Below are 25,608 nucleotides of genomic sequence, written 5' to 3' on the forward strand. Positions count from 1 at the left end.
CTACAAACACTTTATTTTCATCTTTTCATTCTCTCACATTTTTTTTCTTTTCCCTTTTTGTTCTTCCCCTACGTATCACACCTTCCCTACATCTTTAGCTCCTTTCCTCCCATTTCTAAATGTCAGTAATCTTATTAGAATCTTATGCATTGTTGCAGAATATTCACACCAGGGAAACTATTCGGTATTTACACATGTGGGACTTATTTATTTCACTTAGGAGTATATCTTCAATATGTATCCATTTTCCTATGAATGAATCTATTCTCTCGCTCTTTATGGCTGGGTAATATTCCATTTTATAGAAAAACCACAACTTCTTTATCCAGTTTCCAACGGATGGGCAAATCCATTTCTTTCTTATATTGGGCGTTTATTGTTTCCATTTCTTTCTTATGCTGGGCCTTCATGGCTTCTGTTGTGGTCCTGAGCTCATCTATTTTTTTGTTACTTTCTGTTCTAGAGTTTCAAATCAGGACTTTCATTTTGCTCACCATCTCTATGGTTATCTTGGAAATTATTTCTGTTTTGATTTTTCCTAGAGCCTGATTGATCTCTTTTGTCACTTCCTGTGCTTTGAGTTCAGGGCGTCCTGGTGGTTCACTATCGAACTTTTCATCTTCATTTGCAGTACTGTTTGTATTGGTGAACTGGAAGTCTGTCTTTATGTCTTTCTTAAGTGTTTTTTTCATTTTTATTTTTGTTGTCGGGCTGTCCTTGGTTTAATATCTGGGTTGTCACCCAAATCTTCCTGATATAATTGTGCCCTAGCTTCTGGGTCTCTAACAACCCATAGACATTCTCATCTTCATAACATCAGAGAAAATAGCTCATCAAATCAACCACAATTCTTTATCCCAACTGATACAATCAGCAACACAATATGATCAAGCACAACTTGGAAATGGACCACCTGTGGTAGTCACTAGTCTATCACCCTTAAACCATTTGAATTAAATTGAAATCAAGAAGCAGTCCAATACATGTCTGCAGTGAACAAACTTTTCAATGTAGTGTATTTACCATTTAGGATGGGAGCTCAGACAGAGCTAGGATGCAAGACCCCTGATCTCAGCTGACAGCTGAACCCCATGACTCAGACTGACCTTGGGCTGAAAGACCCAGATTGAGTTCCCCAACCTTCTGAATGGTTGAATTCCACACTGTTCTACTACAGGTGTCCTATGCCCTTTCTTTAAAGATGTTTAAAGTTGAGAACTCAGAAAAATACCCTTTATGACCACCTCTGCCTCTGCAGAGTGGGTCCAAAGACAGGCACAATCAGGAGGTCTGAGAGTGTGCAGATAGGGGGGTGGGGGGGCAGAGTTAGGGAAGTTGTGGGGGTGCACTACTTTTCTGGCTCTGGAGTGATGGTGGCTCCCAGCAGAGAGGGTGTGGCTATCTTTCCCATGGTGGATTGGCCGGCAGCCCTCCTGGGGCTGGAACGATGGCCTTAAGAGATCTTTTGTATCTAAATCTTTATATCCAAATTGCCTATATGGCCCTACCTTACAGAAATGACACTTGAAACGATCCAATTTGAATAGTTTGAAATGAATTCATTATGAAAACATAAAAGACATTATGAAAAATTGTAAAGTAATATTTTACATGTAATAACATCATATAGAAAATTTTAAATATTCCTTGCATAATGTGACAAGCAGTCAAAATCATTTTCACTAAAATTTCAAAATTGAGATGTACTTAAAGATTTCAGCTTCAGTTTCCTCCATAAAATCACATGGAAGTAATATTAATGTCTTATCTGAGAACATTCAGAATTCCATAGCTTTAAGAAACATCAACATATTTTCTTTGCATCATGTTCAGTTTTTGTATTTTTACCTGTTAATTGCATGAATATATAAAACATAAAGTATTTTTAGGATTTTATTTTAAGGACTTATGAGCATGTATATACCATTTAATGTTATTTTATTCTTCAAAATCTTTATCACACAAATTATGGCTGGGCAAGTGCCCATATAAACAGCTAGTTTTTTAAATTGAATATAATTCTGATAAATATACATTAACTTAAAATGAGGATTTATCTTAATTGATGCTACAAAAATTCTATCTTTGTTAATGATACTGTGTATGAAGGAGAGATTTGAAATTACGATAGAAGGATAAGTGTTATATTCTTAATTTAGTCATATAACAATTAAAAATGATAAATTATTCACATATTTCCACACCATATTATTTTTAAAAATATTCCACACAAAAATATTTTAAAATATTTAACAAATTCCCTAAATTATAATGATATATAGTATGTTATTTGATCATTAGCCAGTTACACACCAATTTCTTCAAATTATTTGTGTATAAAATACAAAACCTGGGTTTGATTTATTTTTATTAATTGTTGCTTGAACACAAAAGAAACTATATTTTTATGATGTTGCAACTATTTCTATACATTCAATGTTTGCTGAAATAAATAACAACTTTTAGTGCTTTTGGTATATGATTGCTAGAATTTGTGACATGTCACTGTAGTAAATTTTATTTAGTGTTTACATGGTTGTTTTCCACATGATATCAATTTTAAACATTTTCATTCTTTGCAGAAGTTTTTATTAGAATTATGCTGACTGACTTAAAACATGGTTACAACAGAATGCTATAGTTTTCAGTGTAGAGATCTTTTGCTTCTTTTGTTAGACTGATTCCTAGATATTATATTTTTTTGGATGCTATTGTAAAAGGAATTTTTTCCCTTATTTCTCTCTCAGTGAGTCTGTTATTTGTGTATAAGAAGGCTACTGATTTTGGGGTGTTCACACTGTATCCTGCTCCTCTACTGAATCTGTCAATTAAGTCTAGAAGTCTTTTGGTGGAGTTTTTTGGGTCTTCAAAATGGGAAGAAAGGGGCTAAAGGTGTAGGGAAGGTGGGATGGGTAGGGGAAGAGTAATAAGGGAAAAGGAAAAAATGTGAGATAATGAAAAGATGGAAATAAAGTGTTTATAGATGGGGAGTGGAGGAGGGGGGTGAAGGGAGGGCAGGGACAAGGGAAAAAAATGAGAACCAAGTCTTGTCATGTGGAGGTACAAGTTCCCAACAATGAATGTAACTGTACTGTATCCCTAAAATGTACCAATAAACTCAATTAAAGCTGAAAAAAAAGTAAAACATGGTTACAACAGATGAAGAAATGCATATATACCAATTATAAACTTTTCTACATAAAATAGCAAATGAAAATAGATGAACACAAATTTCAAACAGTTGAAGAGAAAAGGAAACACTTATTCAGGGATTGCTAAACATGCACTACTTCATTTTTCCATAAGGGATAAAGCCAACCAATAAGAACCCAGAAGATTTGATCCAAATAGTCCTAGTATATATATACAGAGCACTTCATCCAACAGCAAAATAATACACATTCTTGTGTAGTGTACATTAGAATTCTGTGGGAAAGTTTATATGCTAGACCTCACCACAAGTATTGATGAATTAAAAAAAATAGATATATTTCATACAAATTTGTCCTACATTATCATGAGGCCAATTATAATCAATAACAGAAGAAATACAGGAAAATCCACAAATAGATGGGTATTAAACAATGTGCACTTGGACACATCTAATCAAATATTAACTAATTTAATACAATAAAACTTGAAAAGAATATTCATCAAGTTGAATTGTTTGAAACACTGCTTCTGTGATTCAATATAAGGAAACTGATCAATGCAATACATCACATAATGTAACAAAAGAAACACACACAATCATCTCAATTGAAGGAATAGAATAGACAAAAACATGACATTGTTTTATAATAAAAAAACTCTCATAAAATGATCAATGAAGGAGAAATTCCACAATGATACAAAAATAAATTATGAAAGACCCTCAGTTAGCAGAACAGTCAATAGTGGAAGATGGAAAGCTCTTCCCCAGACACCAGGAAAAAGATAAAAATATCTGCTCTCACCTGTTTGCCATTGTGCCTGAGGTTCTGGCCAGAGGTGTTAGACGAAAGTTGAATAAAAGCACTGAGACAGGAAGAAGGATTTAAAGTGATCTCTTCTGCCAGAAGACATACTTATAAATACAGAAAATTCTGCACAAATGAAGAAATTAAACAAAACTTTTGTCAGATCAATATGATAAATTTTGTTTCTATAAATTAGTAATGAACAATTCAAAGTGAGCAATATAAAAATAATAACTTCTAAACATTATGTTACCACTAATAAATCTAATTTTAAAAGTTTGATAAATTTGCTTGAATCAGAGTATATCTGGGTTGTGTGACTTCAAAAACAATAGTTACTTTTCTCACTGGTCTGAAGTCTGGAAATCCAAATTATTTTATCATGGTGTATCTTTATCATGTTATGAGGACAAAGGTAATATTGAATTAAAGACAATCCTTATGATTTCACTCAATCATACTTATCTCTTTAATGCCGTAAGTCCAAAGGCAGTAATATTTTGAAATACTGGGAGTTAGAGCATCAACCCATAGAATTGGATGAGCCTGAAAGGATCATAGTACCATGACCTTGGAGAATGCATTTAGTGTCACTGTTCAGAGTTGACTGTATAAATTATGTAAGTGTGCTAGAGGGTGCCCAGATCAAATCACATTTCTGGGTACCTCTGAGAGCATTTTGGGATGATTTATATTAACCTTAGAATCTGTGAACTCAGTAAAGTACCCAACATAAAAAGAAAAGACATTGAAGGAATTTGCCATTTACTTCTGCTTCGAGATTTGAGTGATGCATCTTTGATTTTCTACCTCCAGTCCAGGATTTACACCATCAGATCTCTAACTTTCAGAATCTAACGCTCAGGATAGAGGATATCATGACCTTTCCTTTGTTCTAGCATACAGATATCAGATTATGAGACTCCTCAGGTTCTGTAATCTTGTAAAACAATTCTCCATACTTCCTCTCTCTCCCCCCTCCACCTCCCTCTCTCCCACTCTCCCACTCTCCCTTTTTTCTCTCTCTACTTGTTAATGACTCTTTCCTTTAGGACAATCCTAATACACAACAGAATTTATATTTACAAATAGGTATGCAATAAATACGCTGTCATTAGTATTTTGCCATGAGAAAAAAGCTGTGATACAGCAGGTTTACAGGTTGTAATTTTTATGGCAATCACCAAAAGAAGATATGCATGAGAATATATAGTTATCAAATGAATAAGTATAAAATAGAATGCTTTTTGAAATGTTTAATATAAAAGAAGGCCAAACCATGGACAATATAGTTATTACTTATTTGAATTGTTCTATCAATAATCTCCAGATGTTGTGAATCAGATTTCTGTAGATTCTTTTTATTGATAATATTGTGATGAATCCACTCAACCTTGTATTCTATTATGTAACCTACTGTCATTCCTGATGCAGATGTGAGTTCTATAATATTTCTACAAATGAAACTGGTACTATGATCCCTGGGCTGCAGAAGACTGCTACACTGTTTTTTAAGTGGTGTAAATGCAACTCTCTAATATGGTTGATCACTCTGTGGCAAACAAAATATTCTCTCAAACTTCCCATACATTAGAGTTATTTGTAAGGCACTCACGTTTACAGAATATATGGACAATCAGCCTCTGGATTTTGATGCCTTTTACTGTCAATCATACTTAGTTTTCTATCACTTTCACTGTTTCTACAAGGAATTATAATAGGATGTACCATCCTCAAGGAACTTGTCCATTTATTAAATTTGAATCTGATGAGTGTGCTCTCATCTCCATAAATTCTCCATTGCCCAATTTTATACTCCACTTGCCTTGATGAAGTATAATTATTAAGGCCCATGTAGACTGCCCTACGTGACATGGAGCTTGTAACTCCTACAGGATATGTGCTTTCCTATCCTGGAAGGGCCAGCACTTCACTGGCAGGAGCTATGGTGTGACTTGTGCCTATTTATTTGTCTATATTTTGGGTAGGAAGAAGGGGAAACTTTAACAATGTGTTTGTTATAATAGGAGAGGTGCTCCTGCATTACCTTACATCAAGGTTTTTCCTCACCCCTTCTTCAGGCACAAATGATTTCAGATGGTTATGAACATGTAGTATCATGAATTGTATCACCCTATTTATTTTGATTCCACATATGATGGCTTTGTTTTTCCGGGGCATGACCTTTATGTGTCCTAGGTTACCTTTATCAGTTTAAATTGTAGGTGTCTGTAGCTATTCTCATGATTTAGTCCTAGCCTGATTCCTCAGTTTTCCCTATATTTTGACTCCAAAAATGACACACTCCTTATGCACTGCCAGGGGCCCCTCTGTTTTTCCCATTTAGTTTTACTTGATGATTAATCAACCTCAGACTTTTAAATTTTTTTCTCTGGAACATTAGTTGCTCCCAGCAATGCCATACTATTCTCTTTGCTTGTAATTACAATTGCCTTCATATTTATAAACCCCATATAAATACACTTACTGCTCTAGCTCTTCATATTACAATCCATTTCACTACCATGAGAATTCTAACAATTGCACTCACATTTCACTCCAGAGGCTACACATGATTCACTTATTACCAGTGACACAGTCCTTATCACAATCAAGATCCCAAATCACACCCTAATGTCTCCTTTCTCAGACCACTCCGGTACTAATATTCAGACTTTGATTTTCTCAGAAATAAGATTGAGATAATAGAAGCAAAACTTCTTTTCCGGTTATCTTGGAAAGAAATTTTATTCTAGAAGGAAAAACAAAATAAAAATAGAGCAGGAGGAGACCACAGAGTGCCGTGTAGTAACAGCAAAGTCGGTGTTGAAGTAAGGGCGGCACCACCTGTTGACACGAGCTGAGGCATCAGACTTGCGTCAGACATGTCACAGGCATTGCACACAGGCAGCCCTTAGGGTGGGTGGGGGGAGGCCCATGTGAGGTGGCTCTCTTCGGAGAAGGGTAACACAGAGAGGAGGGAACACATCGGGGTTAGGAGCGCACTAGGAGGGTGGCCGTATAAGTTGTTCTGTCCTCAAGGAGACGGTGTCAAAGCACATCGCCCTGTACACCCAGTGTCCCTCTAGGAATAAAACTGCATACAGCTTAAACACTTTTCTAAAGAGAAATCTAGATTTAGGTTTTTATCTTCGTTCATTCTAATACTGTAAGGAATATACAGTAACCCATTTTATAAGGTCTGGATAACAATGATATCAAAACTGCACGGGTACTCTAGAATAAAAACAGTTACAAATCTCTCTTAAGGATTAGAGATACAAAAGCCTAAAAAAGAGATTGTAATACAAATTCCACAATAAGTAAGCCATGTATATAGATATACTATACTAATCTTATATGTATTCACCAAATTGTGTGTATATATATATATAATCTATTAATATGCACATATATATTATCTATTTACATACATGTATTAACATTCATATACATTGATATAACATATTAATATAGGTGTATACATAGCATCATATTTTAATATATCTGCATATTAACATCACAAGTTCATACAGATGTATTAGTATAATATATTGATATATGCATATTAATATCGCATTTTTGATATATACATAAATTAATATACACATATATTGGTATTAGCTACTAATATGCATACCTATTAATGTTATATGTTAATCTTTAGCATCTAGACAGAGAAATGTAGGATTTTGGTAAAGTTTGTTTTTCTCTTTCACCATACTACACTCTTTAAAACAAAGTTCACCTTTCTTCTCACATTCAAAGAATGGGGAATTGCCGGGTGTGGTGACACATACAGTAATCACAGCACTCAGGAGGCTGAGGCAGGAGGATCACTGTGAGTTCGAGACCAGCCTGGACTACATAGTGAGTTCCATTTCACTCTCAACTACATAGTGAGACCCTGTCTCAAAACAAAACAAAACACCCCCCAAAAAACAAAGAATGGGGAATTATATTTTTCAATGCTGAAAATATCATTAAAAAGTACTTGGGATCCTTGTACACTAGCAATCGCATCTTTATTTACTTTTTATTATTTATTCATATCATGGTAGATTCATACTTTCTGAGTACTCTGGTTTTCTTTATTTTTCTTCTTTGTTTAGGAGATTGAACTCAGGACCTTGCACTTGTAAGGCAGGTGGTGGAACCACTCAGCTAACTCCCTAGCCAGCTCTATTTTTGATTCTGTGTACTGATAGCTTTAAAACCACACAACTTCCTCTTCTATTGTGGCTTTTGCAGATGCTTCCAATGAAGTACAGGTGCTCCCTCCTTTAGCTCAGAAGGGGGATTTGAACCTGGCAGGCAGGCCCTGGCTGACTGCAGGGGCTCTGGCCCAACTCCTTAACGTTAAAACCTAGAGTCAGTCAGTCTCCTCTCCCATCTTTTGTGAACCATTTTTGAAAGCCCTGCCTTACTGTCCCAGACTTCGTCCATTATGTAAGTGATGAGACTTTCCTTATCCTCTAGCCTGTGTGGGGTTAACTGACTAATTGTCCAATTGAGTGGGAATGCCTGACTGATTGAGTAAGGATGGTTCTGGGTGTGCGAGACACATTTAAGGCAGCTTGTTGTCCGAAATATAAACTGAGAATGGAAGGGAAGGATTTCAGTGGAGTTTCCTTGGAAGAGCTTGGGTTTAGCTGTTCTCTTCAGCTGAGCTCAGTCTTCGCCTTCCTAAGATGTCTGCTGATCTCTTTGAAGGAGCCCTGGTATCTGCCTTTGCCTTGGGCAATAATGCAGCACTACTATATTTATTTTGTTTCTTGAATTGTCTCAGCTTTGACTTCTTGAAAGCTCCAGAATCCTTTGAACTCATACATATTGTCTTTCTTCTCCCCCTCCTCACCCCCTTCTCCTCTTCCTCCTCCTCCTCCTCCTCCTCATCCTCCTCCTCCTCCTCCTCTTCTTCTTCTTATTATTATTATTTTGCTTAGCTCTTCCTTACTTTCTGGAATATGTTCCAGATACATCTTGGATAATTCCCATCCCACACACAAGATAGCCATTTCTCAGGAATCCTAGATTTCCTTTAGTGAAAATGTTATACATGTCAGTAGCTTTCTTCCCCAAGTACTTTTCTCATAGCAATTTCTGTTGTTGGTTCTTGATTTGACTCCAGAAATTTTGTAAATTTTCACATTATTGAAGTCTACAGTCATTCCTTTTGATATTTATGTTTTCATGACTACAATAACATTTCTGATTGAAAAGTATTTGAGAGAAATTAGAAAAATAACTCTTACCTAAAAAACAGCAAGTTCTTTCTGAAAAAATAGGTCACAGTTTAGAAATGGGTTATATGACACTTTATTATTGTATTTGTATAGAGAAATAAGACTATGTAAAAATAAATGCACATATAGTCAGTGTAATACTAAAGAGAAATGGTGTTTTATGCCAATGAAATAAATTAGACTATGTTCCTTATATATTTTTTAAATAATAGCTACACATGGTGACAAGTTTCTGCTTCCTTTTATATAATGGTTTATGGTCAGCACTCTATATCCATAATTTCTCCATTTGCAGATTCAATCAAATATGAATTTTTTTTGTTGTTTTTTTGTACCAAGGATCAAACTCAAGACCTTGCACTTGCCAGGCAGGCACAGGGCCACTGAGCTACATTCCCCACCCATGAACAGAAAATGTTTTGCAAAATAAAAATTGCCAGTGTTAAACATGCACAAACATATTTTTCTCATTTCCCCTAACCGATACAATAAAAATTCACCTAGTATTTACATTGTATCTGGTATCATAAATAATCAAATATATTTAAAACATATAGAAAGATGTATGCAGATGATCTATAAATACTGAGCTATTTTAAGGGACTTGAACATCTGCAGATTTGAGATTTGCTAGGGCACAGGAAAAGTCCTCATGGGTGCAAAATTATGACAGCATTCAGTTTTTTGAAGCCATATGCATGGAGTGAACATAAACATTTGTAGTAACAGTATCAAGGACAAAAAATATCTCTAATTCTTTATTTTACAGAAATATGGTGAGAAATATTAATAATCTGAGGGATAAATATATCCAATTTATACTAACATATTTAATAAATGTATGAAGCCTTTAAGAAAACAATGAATTAAACAATCCTGTCAATCAAGAATAGCATTTCCGGGGCCGGGGTTTTAGCTCAGCAGTTCAGTGGCCTGCCTTGCAAGTGCAAGGAACCGAGTTCAATCCCCGATACCAAAAAAAAACAAAACAAAACAAAACAAAAAAAGCATTTCCCCCTTGGGAAGCCACATTTAAGTTGACATTGAACTAAAATATTTATTTGTATTAACTCACTATTCAGAGTTTTCAGAGATGAGGCTATATACTTGTGCCATGATTTTTATATTTGGCTGATCATTGCACATTTAAAATACTATTATTACTCTAATCCTACAATTATCTAATGAGCTTTTGCAAGTATTATTTTTTTAAAATTTGAATGTCCCCATGTAAGGAACTTATGTAAAAATTTTAAAAAGTAGAAGAAACGAAAATATATTGTGATTTGATAAATGCTATTTAATCTATAAAACAGCATTTGACTAATGGTATTTCATTCTTTGAGTGTACAATTTATCAAATATTCACAAAATTGGAACTATTAAAACATACAAGGTAGAAAATTCTACTTGAAATTTTGGGTATCAGGTAATGTGTTCAAAGAGGAAAGTGTCTAAGATACACTACAAAATTTAAAAATAGAAATAATTTCCTAAAAATATTTTTTATTTTAACACAAAATATGGAAAATGATTTTGTTTTTCTTTATTTACACCACAGTTTTTACTTAAAAAACATGGTTTTAACTTCAGAAATTTTCAAAATGCCACAAAATTTGATTGAAAAGTTTCAGTCAAGAAAATTTGGAACATTTTCTCTTGCCAAAATTTTCAACATGTCAAAATTTTTATGTACAGAAACACTTTATTCAAAATATCAGTTTATATCTTTACAAGTTTTTAAACTATAAAAATAAAACTGCAATAGCTTATTACAAAACAGCATTTAAACTATGTTTTGCATTATAATATTTTAGAATTTTTGTTTTGCATATTCAGCACTTCAATATCTTATTATGTAACTTTTCAACTGTTCTCAAATATGGATATATTGAGCTAAAACTAGATTTTTAAAATGAAGATATGCATTTGATAATTTCAGCATATGCATAAATGCCATAGAGTCCAATCTATTATTTTCTCTTTTTAATTATTACTTTATTAGGCTCTTCATCTCATAAACAAATTTCTATTTAAACTCATGGCGTGGACAAAGTGCAGCTAGTGTTAGTACAGACATATGTATTTATATTTTCCCATAGATTTAGGTGATCTCTTACATTCAATAAATTCAGCTGTTTATTATTGCTATGATGAGAACAAGTAAAAGTCAAATGAGCTCTGACAATTATTTTAAGCGCAGAGAGTAAAAACAGGATGTTGTTTTGTTTTGTTAACGCTGTATCTCTTTATCAGAATTAAACATGTGTGTACTTAAGTATATAACACATAATTTAAAAGTTAGTATGAAAATTATTGAGTAACATGTAGATTATACATACCTAAGTATATGACAAATTATTTGAAATATATTCGTGATTCTTGTGACCCCTCCAGTATTATTATGCATGCATGATTATATCATTCCTGTAATGAATAAGGGTGGATTATAATTTTCTTTTTCAAAAACCTTTTATTAAACAAAGCCAGTAAGAAAAAAAATAAAAAACAATAGAATAATGATACTGTAAGACTTAAACATTTATGTGAATTCAGTAATTCATATCAAACAATTCTACCTAAATCAGCAGGTGAAATTCCAAATCAGTATGCCAAATTTGTCCTGGCATATTAATTGTGATGAGGCACTGTGATCACAGAATTGAATAAAATTTTCAAATAAAATATAAATGCATTCATTCTCTCCTAGTAAAATGATAACAATAGTCTCAATTTCCTAATTTAACTAACATCCACAGTTGGTTGCTGATCCTAAAATTTATTCTTTTTTTTTTTCATTAAGTTTATTGGCACTTTTTAGGTATATAGTACAGTCACATTCATCATTGGGAACTTGTACTTTTACATAATGTATCTTGGTTCTTATTTTCTAAAGTTTATTCTGAGTTAAAAACTGATGTGCACTCACTGTTCTCAAAGAATCACCATGGCCATCTTTCCTCAGTTTATTGTATTTTGAGCACACTGAAATATACTGTAGTTTCTGTTACTCACCAGCACTTGTTCCTGGTTGACTTCATGACAGCAGCCATTCTTTCTGTGGTGAGGTGGAATCTCAGTGTTGTTTTCATTTGCATCTCTCCAATGACCAGTGATGGTGAACATTTTTTCATATGTTTATTTGCCATTTCTGTTTCTTTGCCTCAGAAACATCTGTTCACTTCAGATGCCCATTTTTGGATGGGGTCTTTCAATTTGGGGGTCTGATTTTTTACATATATATTCTAGATAGTAGACCTTTGTCTGGTGAAAAGTTTTTTTTTTTTCCCACAATGTAGGTTGTCTCTTCACACTCTTGGTGGTTTCTCTTGCTGTGCAGAAGCTTTTTCATAAGAAGGCATCCCATTTGTTGATTGTTTGTGCTAGTTCTTAGGCAACTGAGGTTTTTTTCATAAAATCTTTTGCTACACCGATGTCTTCGAAAGTTCTGCCCAACCTCTCCTCTGGCCAATTTAGTGTTTCTGTTTTGATATTTTGATCAAAACCATGTTCATGCATCACCCTCCCAAGTAGCTGGGATTACAGCTGCGTGCTATCACTCCATCTTCTCTTAGGACTCACTGCAATCAATCCTTTCTTTTCTCTCTCAAGCATTTGCAATTACAGTTATAATTCCTGCCATGTATATAACCTAGAGAGTTTTTTAAGAGCTATTGAATGCTGTTAACAGCAAGGAGGCCAGGGATTTAGCTCAGGGACATGCCTGCCTTGCAAGCTCAAGGTCCTGAGTTCAATCCCAGTACCAAAACAATAAAACAATAGTTGTGTTGGGCAAACTTATTTGCCATATTAAAGGTTCATATTGGATCAGCAGATAATACAAAGTCCACAATGTATATAACATTGATTGATACAAATAAATACAGCTATTATGTAATGTGATTAGTTACATCAATAATTTTAACAAAATTGTTTAAAAAACCATTTACCTTTTGACATGCATTTTAAATTTAAACAGATGATATTCTGTTTTTTACATAAATCATATAATGTGATGCTTTTGTGAAGTGTTATCTTACTTTAAAGATGAGAAGACTGAAGAACAGGAAATTTAAAAATTTGCCCCAAATCACAACTAGCAATAGCCAAAACCTACATTTAAATCATAGAAATTGTGCATAGGACATAAAACCTGAGCACCACAGGGGCCACGAGCTAGATAGAATGTAATATTATATACTGGGCATGGTGACACATGGCTGTAATTCCAGAATTCAGGAGGCTGAGGCAGGATGGGCCAGGGATTTAGCTCAGTGATTCTGCTGCCTGCCTCACAAGCACAAGGACCTGAGTTGAATCCCCAGTACCAAAATAATAATAATAAAATAAAATAATAATAGCCATGGTTATGATTTAGTGTCATATATCCAATGAGCTACCTAGTAATATATTGACATTTAAATAAAAAATAAGAATAAAAAACATAAATTATCAAAGGATTCCCTATTATTTTGTATAATTCTCAGAATAAAACAATTAACATAAAGTTACAAAGCAAATAATTGCTTTACTTTATAATTTGTATAATTTTAATATTAATTTACATCATTGTTAATATAATAATCAAATAAAACTTACCGAGAAGATTAAAAGATAGGCACAAAGGATCAGATATTAAAAGATGAGTTAAGTAACTATTGTTATTTTTTTTTTAAGAAACCAAATAATGCATATGCAGGATATTTGAGATATAGAATCAAGATAAAGGTGAGAGCTACTTGATATAGAAACACAAACACATGAGTTTTTGAATTAATTCAGTTTGCAATGTGAAAAAGTGCAATTAATTAAATTAACCCAAGTTTAAAAAATGATTTAGGATGGAGCTATGAGATGACAAAATACATTGGGAAGTCTAAATTATGAGTTAAATCCGTTTAGTTTCTTATTGTTGTTTTTGTTGCTTGCTTGTTTGTTTAGATGTATAAGCTACTTGGTAGATGTCCTTTATAATATGAAGACATACTCAAATGAAAAGAGGATAATATATAATCAGTATACTGCGAAGTCAGACTATACCACTCAAATCAATATCTGGCTTGTTACGCCTGTTCTCTTTATTTTTCTATTTGTTTGGAGCCATTTTACCTAAGGCTTCAAGTCTTTATATAAATTCAGTAGCCAGCATATTGGTCTGGTTTGTGTATTTTGAGAAAATACCTGATGTGCACAGCAAAGGAAAATGGGGCTCATATGGATCATGATTTCAGGAGTTTTAGTGGATGTTTGGCTGCCTCCGTGATGTAAAAATCATTGGGGAGAAATATCTCCTTAACTCATGAGATGTGTGGATCCAAAAAGGAGCAAGAAATCCAGAGAGAGAGGAAGCGTCAGGGACAGTATGCAGCCTTCACGGGCACACTTACATGACCTCTTTCCTCTGTTGAGCGCCACTTCCCAGTAGCCCGTTTGATGTGCAACCATTGACGGATTAGTGCCTCCATGATCTCGTCACCTCCCTAGGCCTCATTTCTGAAAATTGCTGCATTGGGGAAAAACCCTCAATATATGATGAGTCTTTGAGGAAACATTTAAATCACAACCAGGAACATGTATGAAAGATGAGACTCAGAGACCCTATATTTCTGTATGTAACAGCAATTGCATCTCACATTCTTTGTAAATTTGGCTTTAGTGCCTTTTTTGATTAAGTTGTATAAACTCGAGTGAAGGAACAGGTAACTGGAGAAGCAGCCTTTGATGTTCCTACTTACTAGTATGTTTTCTTCACTCTGGCTTTAAGACAGATTCGAGCTGGAATGATTGTGTGGTGTAGTAGACCTGTATCTATAGCAGAAGACAGTGCTGTTGGTGAAAACTAATGTATTAACTAACACATTGAATGTTATCTGTGAAAAAGTTTTCCCTTTGTTTCACTATTAATGAAGGAAATTTGCTATTGGTTAGTCAGAAATTTAGAAAGAAGAATAACACACTAAGAAAAAAATGAGCAAAGTAATTTTGAGAAGAATAGAAGATCTACATTATTTAAATAAAAACATTAGAGAATTAATCATCTTTAAACTTCCTTGTAGGCAAATGTTACTGAGGTAATAGAGAATGATTCCATATTCAAATACAAACAAAACTGCTTATCATTTCTAATTGAGTAAATACCCAAGGTGACATCATTTTCAGGAATTTTTTTTTTTTAACTAGAAAAGGAGTTTCTACTCTCTACAGCAAATAGAAAAAGCATGTGTGTATACAGGAACATTTCTAAAATAGAAAAAAACTTTGTGACACTTTGGTGTTAGATGGCTGACATTCTCTTGAAGTCAAAGTTGGGATCAAATACTGAACAATAAGAAGCCAGGAAGATGTTGGTTTGGGGTGAAAGAAATTTTAGAGCAGTTGGTGAGTAAAATCAAGACAGGATAAATAAATTTTTATAATAATCACTGACAAACTATCATTGAATATGCTGAGAACCAATAAAGCTTTTCTCTCAGAAAAAAATGTGATGAAATACACCTTGAGTTTATAGAGCCTTTAAGATATTTTCAATGCATTTTTTTCAAAGCTTTAAAGAAAATTAGTAATTATGTCTAATTTGTTTACCTGTAGGACAAGAGTTCCTATATACTGATGCTAGAGAGTAGTGGACACTACAAGTTTAGGTAAGTACTTAATAAACATTTAAGTAAGTAGTTAATAAATATTTTCATATATATAGTTTTATATAAGTATGTTGATTATTTTGTCAGTTAGAAAATAACAGAAGACAACCAAAATTGTGATGTCTAAAAGTCATGTTTTTGTGCCAACATTTGCCCACACTCTTACTTCTTGTGCTCTGGTCCTGAGTGATCAGGTATATTGTAATACAAATTATGTCATATGACAATAATCATAATGCAAATTATATCATATAATAATAATCACAATACAAAGTATGTGATATAATAATCATATTTTTCTTAATCTATACCAACCAATGTCAAGCACTTAAGAAAGAATTATGCTTAAAATATCTTTCTTTTTTTGAGACAGGGTCTCATTATGTAATTCAAGCTGGCCTCAAACTCAAGACAATACTCCTGGCCCATTAATTTTTTTTTTTTTTTTTTTTTTGTGCTAGGGATAGAATTTAGGACCTTGCCCTTGTGAGGCAGGCACAGTACCACTAAGCTAAATCCCTAGCCCCAAGGTTGTTATTTTGTGTGGACAATTATGGTGATAACTTGGAATAAGAAGAGAAACAATGTGATTCTGTGATTTTTTCAATTATTTACAAAAGAAATGGGTATAACTACAATTCTTAAACAGGAATAGTAGAACAAAAGATCAAACATTTGTGGGTGATGGATTTTGCTTATGAATTGGGAAGAATGACCTGAAAAATGAATTGATGAGGGGTACTGCTGGTAACTACAATGTGGTAACGTTCCTTTTCTGCTTTTCTTGGAAATAATTTTAATGAATATTGATCTAAGCCTGAGAAATTGAGATGATTTCACCATCTTTCCCATAACCTAGTGCTCACAACTGCAAAACTCTGTGGTGATATATTCAAAAAGGAAAACAGACTTGCCTGTAATAATGACCGATTTACATTAGTTTCCTTAGTAATTATCGGTAAACACAAATAGTTATAAGGAAGAAGACTCAAATTTCAGTTAAAAGTTTCCACTTCCAGCCAGAGAGAAAAGGCTGGGCTGCATTTGATTTATCAGTAGATACTTTCTGAATTCTGATGCCTGTAGAAAACACACTCTATTCCTTTAGTTATTCTAGATAGAGCAAAACATGTTGCAAAATTTCATATAAAATTCATAGTTTCCATCACAACAGTGAGTACAAGGGATTCAATTTATCACCAATATTTGCACAAAGTTCTGTTTTGTATTTGTAATGTTTACACTATCTAAGGTTAAATTAGCCTCACAGATATTTTAAATTCACAGCACTGTATTTCTAGTATTTCAAAGCATACTTGCTAAAATTCATTCTCTAATTTTGTATGACATTTATGTATACATACATATATATATATATATCTATATATATATATATAATATTTATTTCAACATTTAAGTGTAGCACTTGAGGAAAACACAGCCTCTTAGTCTCTTTGTAAACCAAAGAAAAAAATTTTAAAAATCATTGATTTTTACTGGAGAATTTTCTTAGTTCTGTGTACCTGAAATCTTCCCAAGTAACACATATGATCACAGAATGAAAAGTGTTATACATGGAATAAATATTATTTTGGGTAATTTTCTCTTTATAGCAACATAAGGATGAAGACATTTTATTCTGAATCTGAATTGCTGACTATAGTTATTGTATGTGAAAAACATCAGTTTTTCCTGTACACATATAATGAAATTTTCCTATATATGCATATATATAAAACTTTAAAGCTTGCTTAAGTTGTATTTCTATTTAAATAGTTGAAAATTATTTAAAATTTCCTAAAAATGTTTTGATAAAATTGATCCTTTCAAATGCACATTAATTTTTACAATTATTTAAATGATTTATGCTTTTATACAATTTATTATTATAGTGCATTTGCTCGAGTCCTTATGGTACTTCAGCAACTGCGAATAATTTTTACCTGAGAAAATCTATTTCACTATTTAAATTATATCCCTATCTTTAAGGAGCCATATTTTCATCCTTGTACTGTCCTTAAAAATTCTGGGACGGATATTGATTTTATTCTGTCCAATAAATCATGAAGTAAAACGTGTGACAGTCAAGTTGTGTTGTGTCAAGAGTGTTGTGTACAACACTCCTAGAGAAAATGAGGTGAATGAGCTACCTGCTGACACCAGGCATATATTGTAGGGTAAAGAGGTGATGTATACTGATGGTATAGGCAAATAAAAAAATTACGCCTCTTCATGCAGTACTATTGAGAAAGTACAAAAGATGAACAGAAAGGAGGATCTCATTAGTGGGAAGCTGGGGAAGGTATCTGCCATGTGAGAGGTGCATGGTGAATAAGAGCCAGGAAGAAACCACCAGAGTGAGCAGCAACAGGAGCACAAATGCAAAGTCTTTGAGATAAGAATGAGCTCTGTAGGGTTTAGGGAGAGTTTGGCCAGAAGCTAAGAACAGTACAGTTGAAAGACATTAGTGTCCATGAATGTAAAGTTAAACTGAGTAATTAACAAATTTGTTTGATTGTGACTATCCAGCTAAATCTTTGGGAAGTGTCACTTCAATGCAAATAATGCCCTAGCAATTTTAAAATTAAAAATTAATTCATATCATCAAGTCACTGCATAAGCATCTCCTCTGTATAGGAACCCTTCCTTTGAGTTCCAGATGCTTATGTACTTCATGAATTCCCACTGACACTTGAAGTCTCACTTCAAACCAATCTCTAAGTAACCCCCAAACCTTAGCCACAAAAAGTCAAATCATTATATTAAAAGTTAGTCAACTTTCTAAATGAAGAAGTACAAATGGCCAATAAATATACTAAAATATGCTCAACAGGATTAGCTGTGAGAAATGCAAACTCAAACTACAATGAGATGTCATGTCACCCCAATTAGAATTTCTGTCATCAAGCAAACAAAATAAATGCTGGCAAGGGTGAGGACAGATAGAAACTCTCTCTACTCTGCTGGGGATCGTGTATAACCATCACAAAGAGCATCATGGATGCTCTTCAGAAAACTAAAAATATATCTACCATATGATCAGCTGCCTCACTTTTTGGTTTGTATCCAAAGGAAATTAAAACAACATATAAAAGATATATTTGCATGCCAATGTTTACTGAGACACTCTTTGTGATAACTAAAGTATGGACACAGCCTTGGTGCCATCAAAAGTCATCTGGATAAAGTAATCTTGATATTTATACATGCGAGAACACTACTTAGCATGGATGAAATCTTTTCATTCATAGTAAGGCAGATGAAACAAGTGGGAATTATGTCAAGTAAAAGAAGCCAGACACAGGAGTGAATGTTAAACAGTGACCACTGGAGTTAGGTAAAGGTGTCAGGGGGAGTCAATGAAGGGAGGTCATATTTGATCAGTACACACTGTGACTCTCTTGAAATATCACATTGAATCACACTAATACTTACAATTAAGTATGTTAAATCTAAAAATTGAGCCATATTAAAAATCCTATCCCCTTTTTAAAGTCTGAAGTGCATGTTTTATTTTTCATTATTGTATTATCCATATGTATTTTAATTATAGCATAATTCTATGGCAATAACATGAGTTGGAGGTACATTTGATTCTCCCAGTAAGATTATGTCTTTATGGGTAAGAGTGTCTTGTATGGTCTATGCCCTATGCCTGGTGTGTTATGGTAGATATTCATTGTACAGGAGCCTAATCAAACAATTTAATGGGACAACTGTGTTTGAATATATTGGTCTCCCTGTTCTGTAGTTTTCACAATTTCAGTTGTCCATGGCCAGCTGTAGTGTAAAAATGTTAAATGGAAAATCACAGATGCATAAAAATCTTACACAATGTTCATTACAGAATATGTTGTGTTTATTAATGATTATTGTGGGCCTTTTACCATACCTAATTTGTGTATCAAGCATCATAGGTATATTAAATGAAAAATAATAATGTAGATAATAATATAATAATAATGACATAAAAATAATAATGTAGAGCTGTCTGAAGTTTTCAGGCTTTGGCCAGCATCCTTGGGCAGCAGACTGTGGGTAAGAAAGGACTGCTAGATAAACGCTACACAGTGATTATATGTCATGATAATGAGAATGGAAAATAAAGTGTGAGTCTATGATCCAAAGTTTCGAGAAACAGGGCCATGAGCTTGAAATTTAGGGAAGTAGGTTGCAATCATGTTGTTTGAAATGGGAGGGTGCAAATTTAAACTAGCATTTAAATGCTACTTTAAGTTTGTTGTTCTTTAGATATCATCAGTCATATAACTTTGTTTATAGAAATAATAAACACTATTATATTTCTAATGGGAAGGAACATTTATAATTTGAAATAGTGAAATTAAATTTCAAAGAAATTACCAGGTTAAAAAAGCTATTAATGATTTATTTATATGTTTAATTACAGATAGAGATATTAAATACCATTGTAGTATGCAGGTCAGAATATCTTCTCTAGTATTTTCTACATATTATTTTAATAGTAGACATGCTATTTTACTTGTGTAAATTATGAGACATTACTGAAATTAATTGCAAAACAAGGTTATACATTTGTATAATTTAACATACATAAAGTAAATGGGGGAGCAACTTTTGGAATGCTAAGATTTTCATTCATCTTCCCCATTATTTTTTTTTTAATCAATAAGCTAAGACTGCATTCATTATGTAATGATTTTTTTTTTTGGTTTTTTTTGAGACAGAGTCTCACTATGTAGTTGAGACTGACCTGGAACTCATTATGTAGCCCAGGCTGGTCTCAAACTCACAGCGAACCTCCTGCCTCAGCCTTCCATGTGCTGGGATTACAGGCGTGTGCTACCATGCCCGGCTGTAATGATTTTCTTGAATCGATGATTTGGAGATACGTTCTTTTGTTGCTTTGTAATTATTTTTACTGTTTCCCAGAGGCAAACTAACTGGCAACTAAACAAGTTTCTGCACAAAGTACTCATCTTTTGCACCAGTATCCAATATTATGACAAATGGCAAAGACAACAAAGCAACATGTGAGTGAGTGCCTTGTGAATGTCTGTGAGCAATGCTGGCTGTTAATGTGTTGCCATTTTATTGTTTGGAAAACTGTTCTGTGACCATTCTTTCCATTATCTGTTGTGAAACGCTTTGTTTCTTACAAAATATAAGCTCACATACAATTTTATAGTCAATTTGTTGTATCAAAAGTTGTCTCATTGTTAAAGACTATCTTCAGAAGATATAGTATTATTTTCATCCTTTAGCTTTTATCATAACAGATTCCTTACAAGCATGAAGATTAATTGTTCTTATTTAGAATTACTTATATGGGATATTTTCTCTGGAAGTGATACCTCTCAAGAATGAATCAATCATTTTATTATTTTGTCTTATTTTTATTAGTACATGTTTATAATGCATAATGATTATATTCCTTGTGGAAAATCGCCTCATGTACACAGGACATTTTGCTCAGTGATTCCACCACCTGCCTTGCAAGCACAAGATCCCAAGTTTGATCCCCTGTACCAAAAACAAACAAAAAAAGCATGGTTCATGTACATAAAACATCTCAATTTTTTTCACCCCCTCTCCTCTCTTCCCCACTTCATCTCTTGATCCCCTTCCCATTTGAAAGAGATCTACTTACCTGTCTTTGTTTTTCCTTTTTATTTTTATCTCAGTTTCTCATATAAGACAAACCATGCAATATTGAAGCTTGTGTGTCCAATTTATTTCACTTAACATTATGGTCTAAAGGTGCAACCATTTTCCTACAAATGTCTCAAGTTTATCCTACCTTTTGGCAGCTTAGCTCTCTGTTATGAATAAGTACAACATTTTATTTGTACATTCATCTGTTAATGGATATATAGGCTGTTCCCAGTACTTATTTACTATGAATTGGACTACTATACATCTTGGTATCCATGAATCCTGGAAATATGACGTATTTAAAACTTTCAGAAAGATATGAAGCATGGGCTAGCTGAGTCAAATGGAATTTCTAGTTTTAGTTCTTTTAGGATTTACACACTGATTTCCATGGATTCCTTTTTACATGCAGCCTTTCCATAATTTGTTGGTAAACGATTAATAACTTTAAATTTTTCAATGTTTCACATATCTGTTGTGATACACAGTTGGACACTATAACAAAACAACATCTACGAGTAACATTAATACAAACTAAGTAATTTTTTTCCTACCAGTCATGCTTAGTTTTGTTCCATCAATATGATTTTTTTTTCTTTTTTTCTGCTAAAAGTTAAATTCAGGAACTCATCCATCCATTGAGCTATGTCCTCAGTACAAGAACTTGCCATCTATACCTTCTTACACAGAGTTTGAGCATATTTTTTTAAATAACTTTTGTATGAAAGCACTGAAAAACATTGCTTCTTGGCCTTTGGGCCAAGATCAAATGTGAGAGCATTGAAAAATATGGAAATTTTATCTTCTCTTTCAACATATCCTAAAAAGAGAGTTCTGTTATTTGCTTTCATATTGATTGTGCATGTCTCTTAAGTAGATAGACTACCAGGAGCACTGTTTAGATGGCTTTTTGGAGGAGGGGTTGGAACCCTACACAGGTAACAGAGGCAGTGATATTTGGAGTAATAACTCAAGCAAGGAAGTAAAAGTGTATCAAGAAATATTAGTGATGCTCAAAGATTTATTAGTGCATAGAAATTTTGTAGAACATAAAACACTTCTTGTGTGGTCTTAATAAAGAACATGGTGTGTGGGCACACAAAGGAGCGAGAACAAGAATGGAAGGGAAGTAAAAATAATGAAGAGGCAGGATTTTTATTTATCAATCATCCAAGTTGAATGTAATCACTGTTTTGTATAAAATTTTTAAGGAATTTAAGTAGAGGTTGTGTAATATTGAGAAGGGTATGAATTCTCGGGAATTTGAATGTGTATTATAATTAATAAAGATTCATATATTATTTTAATATGGGGCAAATATTCTAATATTGGTATCCAGAAATTTTATTTTGCAAGCAATATATAGGAAGGACTGAATATTGAGGAAGCTCCTTGAAGGTAATGCAAATTTCAATAATCTGGTTAATATCCACAGAGGACAAAATGAGGGTGAAAGGAAAGGTTAATGATGAAATAAATTTGATAAAGATTGACATCCCATTAATGGGAGTACTCAAAAACAATTAAATGTGACCATAGTTCAGAATAATTAGCAAAGGAGATGATCATTTTGCATGTTTGATTTATAGTGGTTTAGCCATCGTAACCTATGGTCTCTAAATGTAAAGAAAAAAAGTGAAGAAAAATACTGTAATAATCTACAAGGAACTTTAATAGCTAAAGCCTGGAAAAAAATCCACATCACTCTCAACACAGTCTCTTTGCTAGAAAATAATCGATTGATTGGCCAAACTAATTTGTAAGCTCTCTTTGTGCCTGAGAAGAAAAGAACTGGGTAAGAATGATCATTACTAAAGCTGGCAACTTAACATTGAAGTTGTATACACAAAGACAAAAGACAAACTGAAACAGGTAAGATGTCATGCTATTTTAAGTTTAAATTATGTGGGGAAAATATCAAGAGCTATACATGACAGCTACATTATGGGTTAGAAAGACCCCTTCCAAATAGACATTCATATTTCCTGTGCATATAAAATCACATACATTTATGATACATATACAGTGAACTTCATGATGTAGATATATATGGAAACCCTTCTAAAAATAAATTAAAATGTTTCTAGAAATGTAGCAATGACTACAAAAATATTTTAATCATTGGATCTCAGCATCAGGTGTTAACAGCGTGCTTCTCCCATAAATTTATTATTTAAGAACTTTATATCTTTTTAAAATATAGGTTGCTGATTTTCATATACAAACATTTTGTCTGCAAATATTTTACATATTCATTATAAATGATTTTGGGTGATACTTCTGGTAGCTGGTGAAGTCATATCCTATATTTACTTTACCAGTTGACTGGATTTGAGAGCAAAATAATAAATTTATAAATCTCTCTTGCTACCTGGCTCTCTCATCTACCTTTATCTATATGTCCATCAATTATTTATGAATCATGTAATAGAGAGTCCAATTAACTTCCCTTGCTATTTTAAATGAAAGTTCATCCACCTTGCTTATGCTTTGTTTTTGGAAAACTTTCAAATGTTATTGAATGTGAAGTACTTGTGTTTTAATTATATATCAATAATTTGCAAAGAGTTTAATTACTTTACTCATTATCTTGATATAGAAAATACAGATTTTATAGATATATTTAAATTGTAATAAAATAAAAATGTGACTCTAATATACACATATACTGATTGAGGTAGAGTTTTAGAATCATGTTTCTAATTAACCTGTATTTCAAATTGCTTCTGATTTTCTGTGTCTAATGAAATTCTGTTATATTATTTTATGTTTAAGTTATTTTTGTTACCCATAGAGCTGGAAAAATAAGTTCAATATTTTTAATTAATCACAAACAAAACCAACATTTTAATTTTCATAACAAATATAATATATTAAATTATTTGATACTTATAATTTAATTACCACAGTATCTGGGAGGAGAGAAATGTATATACTATATGAATTTATTTGCTACCAGCCTAACCATTTATATATCCTCCATTGCTTTGATGTTAGAAATTTTTCTGGGATCAGAAAACCACAAAATTGTAACAAGATAATTTCAACATACATTTACAACTTCAGAAGTTTTCACAATTTTTATCTCTCTAGAAATATCCTTTTCTAAATATAACAATAAAATCAGATTGTTGTCATAATTTAAACTATCATAATATGAACAGCGGTATAAATATTCTATAATCAACCTGTCTAATGTTTACAAAACAAAGTAATAACTAACCTAATTTGTTATCTGGCAGTGCTGTGACCTATTTAGAAGCAACTCAAAATACTTTCATTTATTATTTAAAAGTATAATTTGACATTCAACTGGTTATGTACAGTGATGTTACTTTAAGAATAGCTCTTTTTAAATATAGATTTATACCAGTAAATGGAAAGAAAAGCTCACATTAAACACATGCTGTAGACTAAGTACCAAGGCAAAATGAAGAAATAAAACAAAAGAACTAAGATGATATCTGATAATTTCAAAATTAGATGAGAATAATTAGAGAATTATAAGTGTCAATATTATACATGTAATTAGTCAAAGGAAAACATGGGAGAATATACGGAGGAAAGAAATTTCTTCGGTTCTTTGTATTTTACATAAAAGAGGAATTCAAATGTTGTTTTTGTATATTATAAAATTAACTATATTACTTTCTTCAGAAGCAAAACTTTATTTTTTCCTTTCCTCTCTCCTCTATTTTCTATAATTTGTGATTAACGATAATAAATTGCTGCATTTCCCTTTGAATCATACCTATCTCAATATAATAGCAATTGTAGCTGAGAATGTGTCAGTCGAAAGCTTCTGCCTGAGAAGTCGAAGAAGAGGATGAGTGAGAAATTGTGCACATTGGTTTGAATCCATGTTTGAAAAAGCTAGTTGATGCTCATACATTTCTCCATATCGCTTTCCTCTTTCCTGCGAATTTCTATTGGTCAGTTTCCATTCGCGTAACAAACACCTGAGATAATGTATTTAAAAAAAAAAGTTATTTGGACTCGGGATTTGGGAGTTTTCAGTCTGTAGTCAGACAGACCCATGCTTCTAGGTCATGTGCTTTCTTGCAACCAGTGGCCTCTGTATTGAACTTGTAAAGATATGTATCATCCCTACCACTTTCCTGAAGACAC

The 25,608-nt window shown here is 32.9% G+C and overlaps 1 long non-coding RNA gene across 3 annotated transcripts in view; it reads left to right on the forward strand.

Annotated features, from left to right (window-relative positions):
- LOC117286542 overlaps positions 1 to 25,608 on the forward strand; it is a 273,040-nt gene that overhangs the window by 216,286 nt on the left and 31,146 nt on the right. For all 3 annotated transcript variants that reach the window (XR_004517723.1, XR_004517722.1, XR_004517724.1), the window contains exon 2: positions 15,794 to 15,846. This is a non-coding gene — a long non-coding RNA (uncharacterized LOC117286542). The remainder of the gene's footprint in view (positions 1 to 15,793; positions 15,847 to 25,608) is intronic.

Source organism: Fukomys damarensis, unplaced genomic scaffold, assembly GCF_012274545.1.
Source record: "Fukomys damarensis isolate Sample0158 unplaced genomic scaffold, DMR_v1.0_HiC HiC_scaffold_17, whole genome shotgun sequence".
Taxonomy (NCBI): Eukaryota; Metazoa; Chordata; class Mammalia; order Rodentia; family Bathyergidae; genus Fukomys; species Fukomys damarensis.